Source organism: Bactrocera tryoni, chromosome 5 (genome assembly GCF_016617805.1).
Source record: "Bactrocera tryoni isolate S06 chromosome 5, CSIRO_BtryS06_freeze2, whole genome shotgun sequence".
In the NCBI taxonomy this organism is placed as follows: domain Eukaryota; kingdom Metazoa; phylum Arthropoda; class Insecta; order Diptera; family Tephritidae; genus Bactrocera; species Bactrocera tryoni.
This window is the reverse complement of record NC_052503.1, coordinates 43,772,369-43,794,675: the sequence shown is the minus strand read 5'-3', so window position 1 is coordinate 43,794,675 and position 22,307 is coordinate 43,772,369. Positions and strand designations below refer to the sequence as shown.

Sequence of the window (22,307 nt, the reverse complement as noted above, 5' to 3'; positions counted from 1 at the left end):
TAATAAAATTTTTATCGGATAAATTTTCTGCTAAACAAAACAACAATTAGTTAGCTATTCTGTTATTAATAATACTTTATTATATTGTTTAATAATATTTTTCAGGAAAATTACAATTTAAATTAGGTCACCAAGTTAGCCATTTTCATAGTATTTTTTAACATTTTTAGACAAGAATATATTTTTAAATTTATGTATTAATGAATTTAAATATTTGTGAATTGCTTTAATCATGAATCGATTCCGCGTTGTTGAGAATGATCTCAAAGATGCGAATGGGTATTGATTTGTATAATTTTCCAATAAAACTAAAGGAAATTAATGACCAAATACTTTTAATACCTTCAACAAAGGAAATACTTTGCGAGCCAACTATTACCACACCTTTTGAAATGAATGATTATTACTTTTCCTTAGGTTAGATTAGATGGATAATCAAAGATCGCACGTGAACTGCGATATGTAGTCCTTTGTGAAGAAAAAAAATAGAAAAGAATAACTCCTGTGTTCGAACTTATTAAATATTAAAACGCTAGTAGCCAATACAAATTTGCACATGCGTTTAATTTTCTTTCCCGCCAGTTTGGTGGAATGTTTGAGCTTATGCGCTCCCAAGTGTCGAAGGCTTGACCTCCCAAATGCGGCACAGTAAAGAAGGAAGTATTGAGTTGTTTCCACCAAACCTTCTTAAATACAGTTTCTGCAGATGGCGTCTGGTAAGATTCCCAATATTACAGCATGGACTTCAATAGAGCAATGGCCTGTTAAAAGCCCACAACTAGGCAGAGGCTAGCCTTACGGAGGGCAAAATGATCACTAGTTCTTTTGCGGTCGATCTAAGGCCGAAAGGCTTTTGCGACAGCGTATGTACCAATGGTGGCCCAAGCTTCTACGAAGCCCAGCTGTCAACTAATAGAACAAAAGAGGATACGGCAGCAACGACCCTTTCCTTGCTCGCTCGTCAGATTTTTAATTTCCTGTGACTCCGCTATGATCTGGTACCTATAACAGTCTTATCACAAAAACACTCTGTGCTATTGATAGCGAGGTTAGGCACTCCTCGACTAACCCTGAACGCACTATTAATGACTTCAACAGTAGTATATACATACATATATATGTATAGCCAGTTATATTCGGCTGACGAAGGTTTACTAACCTGGTGACGCGCAGTGTATCTGACGTGATAATCTCTAAAGAAATATAATCACAAGATACTTGACAACTGAGAATATTAAAAAATGGTTTTCATATATGTATATTAAAGTAAGAATGTTATAAAGGAATCGTGTGCCTGAATATGGAGTTAAGCACTCATATGCACTCCTTACTATCGGGTGATTTTTTAAGAGCTTGATAACTTTTTTTAAAAAAAAAACGCATAAAATTTGCAAAATCTCATCGGTTCTTTATTTGAAACGTTAGATTGGTTCATGACATTTACTTTTTGAAGATAATTTCATTTAATTGTTGACCGCGGCTGCGTTTTAGGTGGTCCATTCGGAAAGTCCAATTTTGGGCAACTTTTTCGAGCATTTCGGCCGGAATAGCCCGAATTTCTTCGGAAATGTTGTCTTCCAAAGCTGGAATAGTTGCTGGCTTATTTCTGTAGACTTTAGACTTGACGTAGCCCCACAAAAAATAGTCTAAAGGCGTTAAATCGCATGATCTTGGTGGCCAACTGCCCATGCATCCCGAAAAATGCACTGTTTGGTGTGGTTTGTACGCTGGTGGAATCATTGGACCGTATTTTTCAAAGATGCTGTTGGACGCAACGTTACGGTGAATGGCGATCGCTATCGTTCGATGCTAACAAACTTTTGTTGCCAAAAATGGAAGAACTGAACTTGGTTGACATGTGGTTTCAACAAGATGGCGCTACATGCCACACAGCTCGCGATTCTATGGCCATTTTGAGGGAAAACTTCGGAGAACAATTCATCTCAAGAAATGGACCCGTAAGTTAGCCACCAAGATCATGCGATTTAACGCCTTTAGACTATTTTTTGTGGGGCTACGTCAAGTCTAAAGTCTACAGAAATAAGCCAGCAACTATTCCAGCTTTGGAAGACAACATTTCCGAAGAAATTCGGGCTATTCCGGCCGAAATGCTCGAAAAAGTTGCCCAAAATTGGACTTTCCGAATGGACCACCTAAGACGCAGCCGCGGTCAACATTTAAATGAAATTATCTTCAAAAAGTAAATGTCATGAACCAATCTAACGTTTCAAATAAAGAACCGATGAGATTTTGCAAATTTTATGCGTTTTTTTTTTAAAAAAAGTTATCAAGCTCTTAAAAAATCACCCGATATTACAAAGTTGTTCCTTACATATATTAAGACTCTTGCGCCTTGTACCCATTCAAATCTGATTAGGCTTTTAATTTATATTCCCTCTAGCTCAGGTGGTTGTCTGACGGCGCGAGATCCAAGATGTTTAACTTTGATTTCGCAGATGCGAAGTAAACAAAAAGAAAGTTTTAAGGTGTTTCAACAACGCCTTCTTCCAAGCAGCAATTTCATCCTGCAAGATTTTTAGTCCTACCGCTAGGACAATGTTCAGTTATAACTTCTACAATTAGGGCGACAATTCACATCACTAACTTCCAAAAAAATTAAATAATGTATAAAGAATGGACTATATTTGTTCCATCTACATAAGTATGTACCTCTTAAATTTGACTTTCGAACTTTCGTTTTTGTACATTTGCAGTTCCGAAGAAGAACGCAGCATGGACGACAAATTGGTGTGCGACGAAATACATTTACGTACATTAAGCCAATCACCGCTGGCGCTGCAACGCCAACAACAACGTAGACAAAGTAATCAGAGCACGCAGAGTACAACAAAAACCAGCACACCACTTCAAAGGCGGCGCTGTTCAGGCGGAAACGCCATAACTATCAGCAACGAATTTGAGCTTCCACGACCGCCGCTGGCTCAGCACGAGTTACTCGACGATGACGACGACGTTGACCCCAAATGTCAGCGAGTTAGTGTGAAAAATTCCATGCTCGACATAACAGATAACGGTGATAGTGGCGTAGGTGCAGACGATGAAACCGACTACGGTCCCAGTAATCCCGCAGCACAAACTGAGGACAGCGTAGGAGTTGTAATATCTGAGGCACATAATGAGGATTTAATTGACGCGAGCATATTGCGTGTGAAGGTAGGTAAACACTGTAATTAAGCAGTGGTCAGCAAGGATGATTAACACATAAACAAATGTGAGACAAAACAAGTATTAATTAACTTTTTGCAAAATAATATCTAAAATAACGTACTTTATTCAATATCATATTACATGCAGCAACTTCCCGACATGTCGAAAATACAGCGCCTGGCTGGCGATGGTGCACATTCAGTGGACGACCAACGTACAGCCAACTCCTACCCCTCCGCCGCACCGACCAAAGCATCCGCTGTCAATTCGAAACAAACCACAACGGACATTGACCGCGTGAGGGCTATTAAAAACGCCCCGCTGCGTGTGCAATCCGTTCGCATTGTAGAGCAGAGAATGAAGCTCGGACCGAAAAGACGCACCGCAAGCTGCAGCATATTTGGCAATACGAGCAATTATAGTAAGATAATAAATACAGATGAATCATCCACAAGGTTGCCCGTTGCCATAAGTGCAATGCCTTGTAATGAGACTACTTAATCGAAGCTTATCGTCCCATTTGTTACAAGAATACACATACATATGTACTTTAATTGCAATGTGTAATTTGCCGTGCGAGCACTTAATTGAAATTCTTTAATTTCCGGTCAACTTCGGTAATTTCTCTCCCATCCTGCTTACGTTAATCCGTTGTGAAGCCGAGGAACGCGTCAAAAGTCACTGATCATTGTCAACCTGGTTGACATTATGCTTAAAATGACGCTCGCAATTGTTTGGTTCAGTAAAGAGACCAAGCGGAGTAGCAACGCGGTGAGTATGAAGAAGTATACTATAAACATTTATAACATGAATTACTAAAATTAGAGAGAGTAATCTTTTATTTTGATGATAATTTTATATAAAGGCCATTGCTTTCAGAAAATAATTGACCAAAAATTAAGACTTTGCTCATAATTTTAAAATTCTTATTTTATTCTTTAAAATTTATACAAAATAATCCCCATTAGCCCCAACACACTTGTGCCGACGTCAAAACGTTTTTCCCAATCCTCGAAACAGTTGTTAAAGTCAATTACCGAAATACCCCTCTATGCACATAACTATGCACGTTTACTGTCTTCAATTCATTCAAAACCGTTTCCCCGGGGAGTCGTTTGAGTTTGCTGAATAGCCAGAAGGAGCTAAGGAAGGCGAATACGTTGGTTACGGCTAACTCCGGCCTCTTCTTGCGAATAGCTCCGCGCAAACGACGGCCAACATGCAAGTAGTTGTTGACATTTTGACCCGTCGGAAGGAATTCGGAGTGCGCCAAAACTCGCTAATCGAAGAAAACTGTCGACATAATTTTTGACTGTTTTCACGTGGTTTTTTCGGCTTCTGCTCACCTTTACTACGATACAAGTATATACATCCAAGACTCTTCACCGTCGAAAAGTATTTGACAGACGTTAACGCGATGTCGAAAGAATTGAATGATTTTGGAACTTTTTTTAGTCCCGAATGATCTTTCGAAATGTTTTTCACTGATCCTTTCGTTATTCCAACGATGCCAGTAAGATATCTGACTGTTCATCGTTGATTCTCAAGCACCCATTCCTTTACTGACATACCCATCGAGCCATTATAACGAAGAGATGTCGCTTGTGATGGTCGAACCGCTTTAGTTCTTGCACAAGCTGTATTTTGTATGCTTTCAATTTAAGTTCTCGACGTAAAATGCGCCAAATCGTTTCATACGTCAGTCCGAGTTTCAAACGGCGCCGAATCGATTTTGTGAATGGTACGCTCACTAGGCCGATTTTGTTGACCATAAGTAGAGTAATAAATAATAAAGTTATTGATTTGTGAACGTTTTTCAAGCGTAAGTCTTTCCTTGATGAAATGGCAAACAATACCGGAGAAAAATAACATGACAGCTTGACAGGATTCACGCATGATCTGTCAAAAACAGGTTATTGAAAATAAAATAATAAATCATCTATGACTTATGTTTCCGTTGATGTCCTAAGTAAAGGTAAAGGTATATAAAATACTGTACAATTTCGCTAAGTATAGTTTTTGAAAACTTCTTCCTTAGATCTGAGAACTGTAGGAGATCCTATTCCGCGTATAGTAAAATGATATAAGATTTCAAATTTAACAAACTATTTCCGGGAATGAGTAAATCCATATTAACAGCTTATAGGAGCTTATAATCTATTGTGAGTATCACCCGAGCACTTAATGCTGCCAGAATTTTGCTTGAAAACTTAGTATAATTAATTATAAGTATAATATTCGAAAAAGCTAATAGTACAGTCTTTGAAAGCAAAGCTAGAGTCACGGCTTTGAAACAAATTTAATTAAAGATTTTTACACGGACCGACGTGTCACCGAATCCCGTGACCCACACAAGAATTTTCTTTTCTCTTATCTTATTACAAGTACGTAAACCGATATCAACTAAATGATTGCCAAAATACTGTCAATCAATGGAAAGTTTTCGGCACCAGGAAGGAAACAGGAAACGAAATGCCAACAAATTGACTGACTGAGAATATAGTATATTATATACATATGTATATAAGAATATACACGCACTCAACGTTGAAATAGGCATGCTGTTATTGTTTGACAGGAGCATCATGCCAAGTATATCTAAAAATTATATGTTTGTCTATTTTCATGTAGGAAAGCAACATTGGCAGCACGATAACGTATTATAGCGATGGAGAGATTAATCTGACCACGGCAATTACCTGGTCGGTTTTGTGTATTCTTGCCAATGTGGACATTTGTTATTTGGGAATTGAAGGTGCTTCGCCAACAACTATTTACAGTGGACAGCTTTGTTCACTTGGATACTGATGAATATACAAGGTAAGCCATTTGTGGTTATTGTTTTTTTTATTGTTTTGGAAGTATGCACCACTGAAGTGGTGCGTCGTCACCGCCAGTTGTCATCTGGCCGTAATTACGATAATTAAAGTTAGGCGAAACGAAATACGTAACCGACAAAAGCGCAATGTCAATGGCACAGTCGGCCGCATTACTATTATTCTATTGTATTGCATATAGCACACGCTGTCAGTGGGCTTTTTGAAAATATTTTTTATATTCAAAAGTGCCTGCAGAGTGTTGTGTTGTATTTATGGTTATACTTTCAGCGTGAAAATGTCAAAGGGTCTACGAATTTTATACTCTTTATTATTTAACATTTGTGTTTTTGTTTTTTTATTTCCTTACCGTTTGTGCTTCGTTATGTTGTCAGCAACCAGATTGCATTGCATTTCAAGTGGTCGCAAACTTCATATTGTACACGGCAATTAATGTGGCTGGCATGTACACCAAGTATCTGACAGATAGTGGGCAGCGTCTTGCTTTCATCGAAACACACAAAGCCATGGAACATAAAAAAAGTCGCAGAAGGAGTTGCAGCGAACACAAAAGTTGCTGGACTCAAGTGAGTATCAAAAGAAGTATGTAAATCTATATTCCTATGATAATTAAATATGGAAGTAACCTAATTTTTATACCCACTGTATGCCACAAAACTATCATTGTTTTATAAAATACACATAAACATATAAATGAAGGTGATTGGGTCTTTTTCGAGGTACACATCTCACACTCCTAAGGGTTTCAAGTAAGCAGTAGTTAAAATCGTTACCAGCAAAAGTTAAGAGAATTGAATATTTTAAAACATCAATAAATATGTTTACGTCAAAATTTTATCAGAAAAACATTTTTCAGAAAAATATACCCCAAACCCTTTCTTAGAAACTTATTTCCTTTTGGCTTTTATTGTAATGTTCACATGCCCCAAACTGCTTCAAAAAGGCATTGATCTAAGCACCTCCCCTTTCTGTATGCAATCAATCGTATCAAGTAGATTAATCACTCAGCTGGAATGATTCCCTATAATAGGCTTCAAGGTTTCTAATAGGTGGTAATTGTTATTGAACAGTGTTGCTTTTAAAGAATTTTCGCACAGAGATTAAACTTGATCGGCTTATTGTATTACCCGCCTAAGCGTAAATCGAACAGAATCCCCACGCTTTCTAAGTTACACAACAGTCGTATTTCAGTTTGACAACAAGACGAAAGTCACGTAAAAAAAGTACTTTCATAACAACAATGAATATTGATGTTATGCTGTTATTGCAATACAACATTGGGCTAAGGTTATATAATGCGATTTTTTATAGGGACGCTACAAAAGTAGACCAATAGGTACAGCAAACGTGCCGCTCTTTTGACATTTCTCTTTAGTAAGGTTTGTCATTTCAACATGGAAAGATATACGAATCAACAACGAAGCGAAATGATTAAAGTTTACTACCGAAATTTGGAGTCAGTTGCCACAATTTTAAGAGCGGGTTCTTCAATGAGAGCACTACAAAAGTTTTTTTTTTTTTTAATTAAACAAAAACGGTTTGGTATATCAATGAAATTCCTTATTTCTGTGAAAGTACATTCAGACATACTCCATGAGTCACCATTGCGTCCCGAAAAAATTACGGTTTGGTGCGGTTTATGGGCCGGCGGCGTCATTAGGTCGTACTAATGAATGTGAATCGCTACGCTGAATGATAACCGAATATTTTTGGCTTGAATTAAATGGTATAGACTTTGACAATATGTGCTTTCAACAGGACACCGCAACAAGCTACACCCGAATGTCTCAATCGATTTATTGAAAACCAAGTTTGATGAAGGTGTTATCTCACGAAATGGCCCAGCCAGTTGGCTGCCTCGGTTGTGCGATTTGGCGCAGGCAGACTATTTCTTGTGTGGCTACGTCAAGGCTATGGACTATGCCAACAAGTCAAATGAGTCAACAAACTCCTTCTTAATATCCCACACGAGTACTTCGAATCAATAGTCATCAAGGGTATTATAAGCCTACTAACTTATTGAACTTACAAATTCTATTCAAAAGCCTTTTAAATTTTACATTCAAAAATATTCGTAAATATATGCATAATAACATAGTCAATTATCACAATCGTATATAACGGGTGATCCAATAGAGGTACTTTTCCCTAAAGCCTTTGTTTGACAGATCACGCGTGAGTCGTGTCAAGCTGTTTTGTTATTTTTGTTCAGTCATGTATGGCATTTCATCATGGAAAGACTTACACCTGAAAAACGTTTACAAATCGTTCAACTTTATTACGAAAATTCACGTTCTGTAAAGAATATGTTTCGAGCGGATCCAGCATTCATTATTGGAAAATATTCGACCGAATAGATCAGGTTCAGCACGCAATGAAGAAAATGCGAGTATAGTGGCCGTAGCTGAGAGGGTACTCAAAAGCCGTGGAGAGTCGGATTGGTGCCTTTCGCAGCAACTCGGACTGACTATGGAACGATTTGGCGCATTTTACGTCGGTGTTTAAATTGAAAGCGTACAAAAACTGAAGCCGCTCGACCTTCTTTGGCGGCTTCGCTTCGCTTTATGGGCTCTTGAAAAGTTCCAATAAGATCCCTAGTATTCGAGCTAAATTTTGTTAGCTATGAGGCCCATTTCTGAGTTAATGGGTATGTAAAGAAGCAAAATTGCCACATTCAGGACGAAGAGCAACCTGAAGAAATGTAAGAGCAGCCATATTATCTAGACAAAGCAGCGGTTTGATGTGGAGTGAGGGCGAGCGGAATCATCGGTTCTTATTTCTTCAAATATGATGCCGGTGACGGTAACCATCAAGACAAGACGGCGCCAATTTCCACACATTGAATCAATTAATGTATTTATTTAGATAACAATTCGGTGAGCAGATTTCACGTTTTGGGCCGGTCGAAGCGGCCACTAAGAACGTGTGATATCACACCGTTAGACTTTTTCCTGTGGTAATATGTAAAGTCTGAATGGATAATCACGCTATGTTTCAGGCCTTGGAGCAAAACATCACGAATGTCATTTGCCAGTTACCAGTCGACATGCTCGAACGAGTTATTGAAAATTGGACTCAACGGATGGACCATCTCAGACGTTGCTGGGGCCCACACTTGAAAGAGATAATCTTTAAAATATAAATTTCAAGGGATATTCTTTTAAATTATAATAAACATTCCCCAATATATTTAGAGTTTCTATGATTTTTCTTTAAAAAAGTTGGGAACCTCGAATAGATCACCCTTTTCATATATAGTTTTATTCGATTAAGGACGTAATCATCCGAACACCGCATAAGAGCAACTTTTTTTAGAGCATTTCTAATACAATATGATTTGCGGTCCCTTAAAAGAGAAGATACCTTTTCTCCCTTCAAGCAAAAGCAGTCATCATCACTATCCAAGAAGGTTGACTAAATCGAGAATATGAAGGCGCGCAATGTTTTTTAATTTTGGACCGCTGATACATCCTAATATGACACTTAAATGGCGGCTAAAAAAAAAATATTTTTTCCTCCTTGATTAATTTCCTGGTAACGCTGTTTAAATAAGCAAATCCTCTTCTTACCATAAAACTCTACTCGGGAAAAACGAGCGCACTCTAGTACAGCACACCACACTCAGGAAGATGTCACCACCCATGCCGCAATTAACATTCTTTATACACAATTCGCACATCAACATCCGTTTTATATATTTGATGTCACACAGCGCCGCGTCAACACCACCTTCTACTCCGATCGACAGCGTTCCGCCCGCGCAAACTTACAGCGATCTAACACATTAGGCATTAATTTGATGCCACCGCAATTCTGCGCGAAAGATTATTTCGCGCAAAAATATTGGTGTAAATAAAGGATAATAATAAATAAAAATTACTCTTCTTCAATACAGGGGTTTTTCATTTTCAACACTCGCGCGAATGTGAGTGCTCCACAATAAATTGGGTCTATAAAAAAACAAACGCATTGTGGCTAAAGACAAGGTGATTAGTGTTACCGGATTAAATAACTAACTATGATTTCGTTTAGAAGAGTTAGCCAAAAGATTGACAACACAAAACTCACGCGTCTTCTCTGAGGCCAAATTTCCCATAAATATACCAACATTCTCAACCACTAACCGCAACCTCGAAAACACAGTTAACTTATTTATTTATAAATAAATAGTCAGTTAGATTAAGTGTCCACAAATAGTCAATTAGTCGGAGTCATCAACCGTTTGGTTACACTTCTTTTGTGAAACCCAGAAGGAACCCCCGATATCGGATGGCTGTGGCATGGAACTATCATACAAATTGAACGATCAACCTTCAATCCTTATACGGAAACTTATTTGATTTGTCAAGGTATCTTCATGAAATTCGGCATAACTTGTTGCCCCACTCTTCGGGCATATTGTTCAGGTCACACCACATTCCTTACAGCTTCTATTCTAACTGATTGATTAAAATCATAATAAAGATCTTGTTATAAATAATGCTTCTGTGCTGCTGAAGTTATCGTTCTTTCTTGTTTTTAACTAAGTATCGACTGGTTCACAAAGAAATTCATAAGGTAGTTTATTTGGTTGAATCTCAAAATTCTTCACACCGAACGTTATTAAGAGATGCGAAAGATTAAATTTAGTCCGACAACTGAACCCAGAAGTTTTTTTTTTAATCGTCAATCTCCATGAGGTTTGACAGAAAGGACGAATATGGAAGTAATATATTTCCGTAGTTCGAAGTATCATTAACCGAATCAGATATTGGTACAAAATAAATATCGAAAAAATACCGGTTTAGTTTTAAGCCGTGTACTTATCAAGCTATTTGTAAAAATCCCTTTCTATTTGTTACAGGGTTTCACTGAGTTAGCAAGCAAAACATCCGCCTAGCAGCTCGTCAAAATTCTAAACGATTTGTTTGCACGTTTAAGTAACTTTATTTACTTTGTTAAGCGATAGTGTTGAGATTCCCTCTCACATTCTTCCTTACTTAATTCTCTTTTACAACATAAATTTCAAACATATTATATGCACAAAATTCCTTTTACAAATTTTGAAAAGATTATTCTGGAAATAACAGACAAATGCCAATAATTTTCCGGTAACTTCCGGTACCTTGCTATGAAAGGCCGAAGCAAAAGCTTATTTTTGCATTCTGAGTATTAAAACTGTCTGAAAATTTATCCTCCAATCATGTCATGTAATTAGTCACAAATTCTGAAATATATCGAATTATGTGGGTATCGATATGGGTTCACAAATAGCGTACACTGATTTACATAATGTTTTGCAGAGCGTCTGTTGCATTATAATCTTATTTATAACTTTCTTTTTCAAATCTTCTTTTTTTTCGATCAGTAAAAATACAAATTTTCTTGCGCTTCATTTTCTTATGTGGTCTTGACCATTCAAGCTACAAGAAACTGAAGACAGTACATATGTATGTATGTATGTCTGTCACTTAGCTCAAATTACTTTGACATTTATCGGAAGCAAATAGCGCACTTAAGTGACGGCATCATCTGTCACTGTTCGCAAATACCCGACACCCAAGTTACGGCGTCTCCCCATACGTACTATACATGGTTGGCAGTAAAACTTGAATTACATACGTAAATCTGCAGACACACGAAAACCAACAACAATAATAAACAATTGGCCAAGTAGTAAAATGAAGCCAAATTGCTAAAGATAAGACAATAATGTAAATACAAAATTTTTACGTTTTTCCGGTTTGGCCCTGGACGTTGATGCATCGTATTGTGTCCACTATTGGTATTGTTGTTGTTGTTATAATTGCAACTACATGCTGACGCTGTGGTGTTCGCTTCATTTGACCGCAACCGCAGGACAATCACTGTTTACGTTCGAGAGCGACAATTGGAAGACCCGACCAGATCATGCGGTGTGCAGTGTGGAGAATGGACTGGATATGATAAAGGCCATCAAGGATGCGCGGCTACAATCGAAAACGAAATCTAGACCAATAATTTGAGTAAAAATTAAGACATGTGTGGATGTGTTCCTTGGTAATTTTGCTATTACTGTTATGGTATTTTATATTACATTATGAAAATAGGCGAAATCGAACCAAACACATGCCTACTTCCATAATTACAAAATCGCCTCTTATAAATTTTGGATGAAGTTAATCGTTTAAAATTACTCCTAAATTATTGTCAACCATGCCTATGCATATCATATATTGAATTTTCGAAACTGTATATCAATTAGTATGTAGAGCAATGGAAGTTAATATTGTTTCCAAATGAGTCCAAATTTAATTTGCACAACTCAGATGGAATGATACGTGTACGAAGACTATCAAATAAAGGGTACAGGGTACAATATACATGGTGGGAGTAATGTAATGGTGTGGGGATACTTTCCTGGTCAGGAAGTAGGACATATATACAAAATAGAAGGGAACATGAATTGGTTTCAAAATAAAAATATACTGCAAGCCCAAATGTTACCCCACGTTATCCAAAAAAGTGCCGCGACATGACAATGACTCCAAACACATGTCCAAAGTGGTGAAGGATTCATTTTTGGAAAAACAGGTTTATGTTATGAGATGACCCCCCCACTCTCTTGACATAAACCCGATAGAAAACTTATGAGAAATTGTCAACAGGCAGATTAATAGTGAACAGATCCACGCTAATAAAAACAAGCTATTCGATGCCTTGAAACGAGCCTGGAATGAAACAAATGACACACATATTAGTAATTTAATTTCATCTATCACTATAATGCGATGTTGTATTGCGAAAAATTGTAGTGGTTTGGACCCAATCGTGCTTTCACTTTTCTAAGAGCCAAATGATCTTTTAAATGGTTTCTACAGATCCTTCCGATATTTCAACAATTCCAGTAAGATTCTGCCTGTGTTGATCATCTGTTCATGTCGCTGGCCTTCCTGGAAGGCCTTTGATAATTTGTACCAATCAAAGCCACTTGTTCGCGACAAACATCTATCACCGAAGGCCCTTCCAACATTCTGAACATTTCGGTACCAGAAATTTAATTCCGCACACAAAATTTCGAAATTGCTTACTATTTTTTTGTCTACAGTAGTATATTGACAACAAGTTTCGAGGAAATATACTGTAAATGTTACTGGATATATTAATGAAGGAGATACATATGTATGCACCTACATGTGTATTGTCAATTAATATTAAAATCACACCGAAAAAAGGCAGAAAGTCACCTATCAATATTTTTGCAGAATTTTATTTTCAATAAAATTGTTCATCTGACAAATAATTTCTTCGAAATACACAAAAAAAATAATAGGAACTATATCCACCCAGTTTTTAAAAACTGGTTCACTTTATAAAGGGTGGCTCAAAACTAATCCTCCTATCAGAAATGCTATAAATTTTGCAATTGACCTCTAATGTCAGTTCTGTTTTGACATTTGTGTAGTAAACACATGCAAAATACACGTAAATAAACAATGGTACGCTTCACTGCGTGCCACAACCGATATGCTGAAGGATGCATTTCCCGGGCGCCTAATCTCCCGTTTTGGCAAAATCGCCAGATTTGACCGCTCCAGACATCTTTTTGTGGGGCTTTTTGAAGTCGCTGGCTTATGTCAGTAAGCCTCAGACCCTTGCAGCTCTTAAAGACAATATCCGTCAAGAATTTGAGGACCTATAGCCGGAAGTTCTGGCCAAAGTGATGGAAAATGTCATAAAAAGAGCTCAAATGACAATCAATGACTTGATGTAAAAAATTTAAAAGGCCAAACAAAAATAATCCACAAGAAGAATCAAAGTTTTTGATTTTTTAAAAAAGTTTTTCATTTTCCAAAAAACATCGGTAGGTAATTTTTGCACCACCTGCTATAAATCATAGAAATTCGAGTACATATTGGTGACACAAAACTCAACCATTAACGCCTTGCTGTATTTCAGAGGCGCTTACAAATATTTATGTATGAAACATGTACGAGTTTATGTATATACATATGTTTGTTGTTGGAGGCATAAAAAGTCACAGCAGCAGCCGTATCAGTTTTGAGTCGGCAGAAACGGAGTTTTTATTGACCGGCAGTTGGCTTTATTGTGTGTTCATACGGTCGCTATCGAACCAAACCAAAAATTTACAACCAACATATGAGCACACATCGTATATATGTGACTTTTCACCCCTATTCGTATGAGCGCTGATTACATGTATGTACGTACATATGTATATAGGTATGCTGCTGACACGAGCGATTCGAGGTTCGAGGTAATGTTGACAATTCATTTGCATGGAAATCGCTTTGAAAGCATTTTGCCCTGTCAGCAGCAAACAAAAATGCGCCAGGCACTCACACACACACACGCACCTGTCCAACAATGCACACAATGGTCAGCTAAATGGTGGTGACTTGGTGCAGGTGAAAAATTATTAAATTTAATGCTTAAATTATGCGATAATGCAACACAACGCGAAAGCGTAAACAATACCGACAAAAATCGATGAAATCTGTAAAAGTAGTGAACTCTGTGCCTCTCAACTAACCGAGCGCTTTCTGCTTCTGCAAATTATGGCCTGCGAGTCTTTGTGTTTGCATTGGCTTTGAAACCTACTGGTACTTGCGAATCCTCTTCAGTGCATATGTCTGTAAATACTTGCTCATTCATGTGTATGTGTGCTATATTATTGTATATGTTTGGATGTACATATGATTTATGTTGTCTAGAAAGTGTACGTGAGCCCAAAATCTGGGGCTACAACCACAACTTCAACCACTTTATCACCCATTTTAAAAGAATAATCTATTGCACCCGCCAGTTCAGTTTACATGTAAAACATTGTGTATGGTTTCAACGAGGATCAATGGCCTTGCATCCCTACAATCTAACGATATACAATATAAACTGCACATGTGAATTCAACATGCATGCAGTATATAAGAAACCGATATGAAAAATAAAACCTCAAACTTTTGGCATTGATATACCTACAGCATTTAAAAGAAATTGACTTTTAAATAAAACAGATAAGCCATGAATGATTTACTGTTGAACCCATATTTAATCAGAAAGTGCAATAAAGTTTTCTCCGCACTTAGCAAATTATTACTCCCCAGACCCATCAAACTAAGTTAGTAATTATCACTTTCTATTCAAAACATTTAGGTACCACCAAATCACACCTAAAGCAAAAAGTTTGGAAAGTATGTACTGAAAACGCAGTAGGTACTTCACAGTCACATCAATAATCATTGGTGTCCAACTTTAATTTTACTACTTAAGATACATCTCAATATTTTGGGTACATCCTTCGAGCATTCACGTGATTTTAATTTAAATATTTTAAGGAAACTATCCTCGGTTTTACTGACGTAGACGGCACTAATGCGGTTATAGCCGAGTTAACAATAGCGCGGATTTTGTAGTTTTTTCTTTTAGCTATTTGGCGCCAATTGAAGATACCAAGTGAAGCCAGCTCTTTCTCCATTCGCTGAACCATGTCCATGTCACCGTACAACTCATCGTTCCATCGGCTGTGGTATTCGCCATTGCCAATGTGGAAAAGACCATCAATCTTCCACAAAGTCTTTACTTTCATTTGCTTACTCAGCAAGCGATGAAACTAACAGAACTATGTTTGAGGCCAATGGTGTCAATATCATCGGCGCCCGCCTGCAGCTGTGCACTCTTATAGAAGATTGTACCTTCTGTATTTATCTCTGCAGCACGTGTTATTTCAGCAATGCCATAGAAGGAAAAAATCATACTTTCACTGCCGTTCAGCAGGCTTAAGAAGTGTTCCCTCCATCCGCTTTGGGTACTACAAGAGTACTCCTTGGTCTTGAAACCTTCTGTTAGTCACCACATCTTTTTGTTGAATTTTCAAGCATTACCATTGTCTGCGTATGCATCCTGATTCCTTCCTCAATTCTCAGTATCTATCCACCCTGCTCGTGTTGTGGTCTATCTCAACAATGGGAGATAGATAGTCTGCCATTTTTCCACTGCCTTAAGCCAATCTTCATCGTACCAGCTGTTCTTTAGACTTTTCCGAAAACCAGTAGTCCCCTTTTCAAGTGTTTTCATGTAAAGAATTTGAACCATCTCACAGTTCCTTTATACCAAGCTGCTGATGTACTACTATACCATAGGATAAGAGTACAAATCGAATAGAAAACCATTTTGCTGTCCGTAGCGATTCCAGCCAAGTAGCTTGACCAATTGTTCTGCAATCTAGTACTACAGATAACGATATTACGGGCCTAGGCAAAGTCGATCAGAATAAACTATTTGAACATATTTCGCCATGGAAGCTAATGTTTTCAAACATTGTGTGTAGTATGCATTATTTGCCCAACCTGGCGTTAAAGTCGCCAAGCACAATTTTAATATCGTGACGGGAGCAGCTCTAATAAGTGCCCTTCAAGCGCTCATAATAGACATATTTGGTCGTGGTCGCAAATCAGTGTTTTGTTGAAAGTCTTAGCTTTGATACGGATTGTGGCCAGGCGTTCTCCACCAAAATGAATTCCAAGACTGAACGACTGAGTCTCTTTCACACCACGAATCCCACGCTCGTACTCGGCTCCGTCCTTGACCCGTACACCGCATTTCTTAGGAGGGGTGTTGTCAATTTTTACTCTTACGAGAACATCAACTAGATACCTAAGTATAGGGTCTTTCCGAGAGGCTGTTGTCCCTTTTTCTTTGGAGGTGGTTTCTACGTGGCAGCTAAAAGCTACAGTTATCTTATCGTTTAAAGCTTGTTCTTCCGAGGCAAATATTTAATTGAATGAAACTTTAAGCATATTTTCATCATATTTTCACACATTACCCACCTAATTGAAAAGTTGAACTTTTATTTGAAGGTGTCAATTAAATGAAATACATACCTTTGTTATGTTTAAAACAACTTTTTATTCCAAATCAATTTAAGGGATTACATGGGTTTTGCGGGTAAAAACAGTCTTTTTTCAATAATTTTTTCTCATATAAAAAATTAAATATTTTATTGGAATTTGTTACTGTTAGAAACATACACTTTTAATAAAAAAATTCTGAAATTTTTGGATAAAATATTTCAAATTAGGCCATTGCGACGCCATTCCCGGTGACCCCTCAAAAAAAAATATGCGACCCGTTGGCAGGATAACTCCTTAAAAGATCATCTAAAGTTAACAAAATACGTTTTTTAGTTAAAACCTTAATTTAAAACTTGAACGAAGGAGAAAAGCTGAAAATTGGATTTTTACAGAAATTTTTAAACAAGAAATTAAAATTTCGCAACGTTTTTTTTTCCTCGATTACATAAGTTCTCAAAGCTGTATCTCGGAAACTATTAATCTGATCAACTTAAAAATTTAGGTCAATTTTCTGGAGGTGTTGTCGAATTTAAGAAGATAATGAAAAATTCGATTTATACTAAACCCTTAAAGCCAAGTAACCCCTTATATGTATTTAATTAATGTCAGCGAAAAAATTAAAAATAAAATACAACAAAAACATAAATCCTACACATTTTCGAAACAGTCATAAATCTTCTTACACAATGTACTAATCCAATTTTTTAGTCTGTATATATTCAATTATAATAACTTATGGCTAATTTTAATATTTAGTATGACTACCCTTAGAATTCACTTTAAGTTGGAGGCGGTTTTTAATGGATTGCATTAACTTTGATATGTAATATTCCAGTTGAATCTTATGCCACTCTTCGAGTGTGGCAGAGTTCAGTTAGCCATTTTTTTCTTTAGGTAGAACAAACAATTTTCGAAAGGATTAACATAACATTGGTATGTTGTTTTACAATAAAAAAAAATCTTTTAACTTAGCAAAAGTGTATGATATTATCATTTAGAGTCAAAATGTGAACATTAATTTCAGTGTGTGAAGCGTTTTTCGTAAAACTGCAAATTGCCTCTTTTCACTCTAAATCCCTCAATTACAGAGAGTTAATTACTTCCGTCGCAAATATCACTTCTGTTACTTACAATTGAATATTTGTAACACCCTTTCTTCAAAACGGAACTAGCTTTTTGAGACCCGCGAAAAGTGGAGTTATTTTCGAAAATTACTGCAGTAAAAATATTTGCATTTCATGTGCGTTTATACAGTACATACTAAAATATGTGAAAATATTTTTTTATGCACATAAAATACAAATATCGTATTTGCCTTACAGTAACAATTTGTTTTTGTTCGAACTCTCACACAGGTCGATTTGAATATGCGCATCGGCATTCATAGTGGCTCGGTGATGTGCGGCGTGTTGGGAATAAAAAATGGCATTTTGAAGTGTGGTCGAACGAGGTTATTATTGCAGATCACATGGAATCTGGCGCTATTCCCGGGTGAGTATTAAATTTCCAAGATTTGTGTTCCAAATGGCAGGAAAAAGTGTAAGCGAAAAGCTTTCGGAGCACTCATATAAAATTACTCTAAAAATGATAGAATATGAATATTGCATACTTCAGAAAACAATTAATACTATAATATACTATAACATGCATATACATATTTACATATCACACGAAAATTAATCAAAATTTACATAGCGCTCTAAAATGATATTCATCAAAAAATTAAATAAAAATGATAATGCCACCCGCCTACCAAAGTAAAGCAGAAATTTTGTAAAATGGCGACTTGCTTATTGGCATTGTCATTGTATTAGCTCGAATCCTTGACTTAGCGATGCTCAAACTGCTTTAATACATCTGTAAAGTTCGTTTTCTAGAGACTTCCAAACGAATACCTTTATGTGATCGTTATTCGAGTCAAGTTTTTGTACGACTTTGACTTATAAATTTTGATGTTAGAGCAGCAGTTCATAATATGGTTAAAGTGACGATGGATGCGTCACCAGTAACTTGAAGACAGTGAAAGAACAATTACAATCAGCCCCATAATTCAACGTAATAGAGACCGTTTTTCCCTTCTTCAAGTGTATGAAACAGATCACACGTACCATCTTCATCTTCTTTATATTTGGTTCGCCAAATGATGTCTACTGTTTCAAACGATCGTTGGCCAGTAAATCCATCTTTCGTCGATAGTCACGGTTACGGAATGTTCTTAAACAGAAACACACACTACTGTGAAGTGGTCTCATAGTTGAGCTTATGCTACGAAGTAAGCAAACGCGACACCTATCACGCTGACCCCTTACTTTTAGCTTTTACGAGATTATATCTTTTTTAAGTTACCCTCCGCCTAGAGGTTTTCAGGTCAGCCAGTTGTGGTTCCCTATAGAACGACGTGTTTCTGGAACCCTATTTAACCAAGCTGACATTAGCAGCATCCATGCGCTGTGAGTCTTAGAATGTCAGCAATGGAATTTATGCGGAATTTTCTATGAGTCTTTTTGACTTTGCTCTCAGAAATTTATTTAGATATATGTATTTTCCCCAAACAGTTTAATATATTATCACCTATATCTGCTCGAACTGATTTTCGATTCGTATTTGCACATCGAGTTTAAAAGCTAAAGCTGGCATCAAGGAGATAGTTGATGAACTCATTGAATCCCTGTCGATGTATAATTAATCATTTTCGATACAGTTATGAGTTGTCACATTCTAAAATAGGCATCCTCTCACTTTGTATAAAGAAATCGCAAGACAAACTTTTCGCGTCGTAAACAAATTGCTACCACACGTAAACTAACTGACATATGAAAGTCACATCTTCTTCTTCTTTATTGGTGCAGACATCGCTTACGCAGTTATAGCCCTGCTAAGAACAGCACGCCAGTCTTTCTTCTTATTTCAAGTGTAGCCAGGTTCTTCTACACCTGGTCTTTCCAACAGAGTGGAGATCTTCATCTTCTTCTGCTTCCCCCGACGGGTACTGCGTCGAATACTCTCAGAGCTGGAGTGCTTTCATCCATTCGGACAATATGACCTAGCTAGCGTAGCCCCTGTCTCTTAATTCGTTGAATTATGTCAATGTGGACGTATATTTTGTACAGCTCATCGTTCCATCGACTGCGCATTCGCCATTGCCAATGCCCAAAGGGCTATAAATCTTTCGCAGAACTTTTCTTTCGAAAACTTGTAACGCCGACTCATCAGATGTTGTAATCGTCCATGTCTCTGCACCATTTATCAGGACGGGGATGGGATGGAGAGCGACTTGTAGAATTTGGAGAATCATCTCTCCCAGGGATGTAAAAGAAGATCAGATCACTTCACACAAAATACAAAAAAAGGTTGTACTAATCTAGGAAAAAGAATTTATTGATTCGGCTTATGTGCACAGTTTAAAGAGACCAGCCCTAGGCAAACGTTTTTTTTTTTTTTTGAGTATACAGGGCGTTAATATACATACATATATCAAAATAGAGTTATTGAGTATATACTTAAGGGCGCACCATGGGTTCTTTCCAAATTAAAATCATTGTCAGTTTGAAATCCGAACAGTTTATCACACAAGACTGCCAAATTTATTCCCATTTGCAAATATAAATAGTTTGTGACGACTTATTTGTTTGATTGACATTTTTTCATTGAACGACCTTAACTTTCAACTTTTTGACAGACATGCGTACGTCAGTCAACGTCTCTAACTTAAATTAACTTTTACCTGCATTAGCTAATAAAGCAGTAGCTTTAACTAGTATGTTTGGGAATATATGTATAGTTTTACATACTATATTTTTCCACCCCAGCATAACATAATGAATTATATGTTAAAGTTGTTTTCTTGTATTCGAATTTACATTTCTCATTACATGCAATCAATCGATTATATTTATTATCTTTCGGCGACTTCGCCAGACAACTTTCCGCACGTGTTAAGAAGTAATTCATCTTCAATTACCATTACAGGCGTGTACATATCTCCGAGGCCATACTGAAGTGCCTCAACGAGGCCTACGGAGTGGAGCCGGGCAACGGCGGTAGCCGTGACAATCACTTGAAAATGATGAACATCAAAACGTATCTTATCAAGCGCACCAAGCCGTTAGGGTGAATGATTGAAGCAGAAGGTGAAATGCATAAATAAACAATTAAATGAAATGCCGCAAAGCTACGCCTGTCATACACTAAGACTGTTTCAACTAAGTTTTAAGTACCTTCACACACACAAACAAATAAATATGAAGATATTTGCCTCAAATGTTTATGCTTTAACTAGAACGAGTAATTAACTTTAGATTTGCACACATACACACACAAACAACTTTGCATTGTTTATTTATTCTATTTGGTTTCGCTTTTGTTTATGACACTTGCAGGCCGAAACGTCGCTTTGGCACGCGCAGCAGTCAACACTTAGCCAACACCATTGGCACGGGGACTGGTGGCAGTGATGCCAGCATCGCAACCGCCTGTACAACACCCACCAGCTCCAAATCCATACCGACCGCAGGTGGTTGAAAGTCCAACAACAACAACAACAACTGGCCCATCTTCCCGTCACACCACTCGCAACGCATTGCAGAAGAAGAATATTTCGGTGAACTCGCTGCCAAATGGGAGGGTAGGTGTAGCATTGGGTAATGGTGGACGTATAGGTGATGGTATTAATGGCCTTAGCAGCAACGGTGCGAGCAGTAGCGGTGCTGCGGATTCAACTGGCGTATCGACTGTCTCGTCGCCGACTACGATGATTGCGCCCTTAACAGTGGTCGATCAGAAACCGCTAAAAATGAACGGCGCAACAGCGAGTTCTCATAATCTGGCAAGCACCATCGACCCGAAAGCATTAATTATTGAGGATGAACCGACCACGGAATGGACACCGGAAATCCCATTCAAAAATGTACGTGCGTACTCTAATATTTGCTTGTACCTACAGTTCGGTAAAATGCATTCATGTTATATGCATGTTGGTACACATACAGTTATATTATGTGTAAAAAAAGAATTTGAAAATAGCGCAATAGCAGAAGTGAGCTTTGAGACTGCCGCGTGTAACGCAATTCAATGGTGATAAAATGCAATGAAATTCGCAAGTTTTTTACACATTGTGTGGAAATAGTACCCAATTTTACAAGAAACAATAAAAAACGTTAGCTTCGGTTGCACCGAAGCTAAATACCCTTCACAGGTGCATTTCTGTTAGTAGCTATGTGTTCAGTTTGTATGGAAGCTATATGCTAGAGTAATCCGTTCTAAACAAGTTTTTTAGAGATTACATTGTTGCCTTAGAAAATAACATATACCAAATCTCGTGAATATATCTTGTCAAATGTGAAAGTTTTCCATACAAGATTTTGATTCCGATCGTTCAGTTTGTATGGCAGCTATATGTTATAGTGGTCCGATATCGGCCGTTCCGACAAATGAGCAGCTTCTTGAAGAGAAAATGACGTTTGCAAAATTTGAA

The 22,307-nt window shown here is 37.3% G+C and overlaps 1 pseudogene; it reads left to right on the top strand.

Annotated features, from left to right (window-relative positions):
- Positions 1-232: 232 nt before the first annotated feature.
- On the top strand, positions 233-21,837 carry LOC120778328 (annotated as a pseudogene).
- Positions 21,838-22,307: the final 470 nt, after the last annotated feature.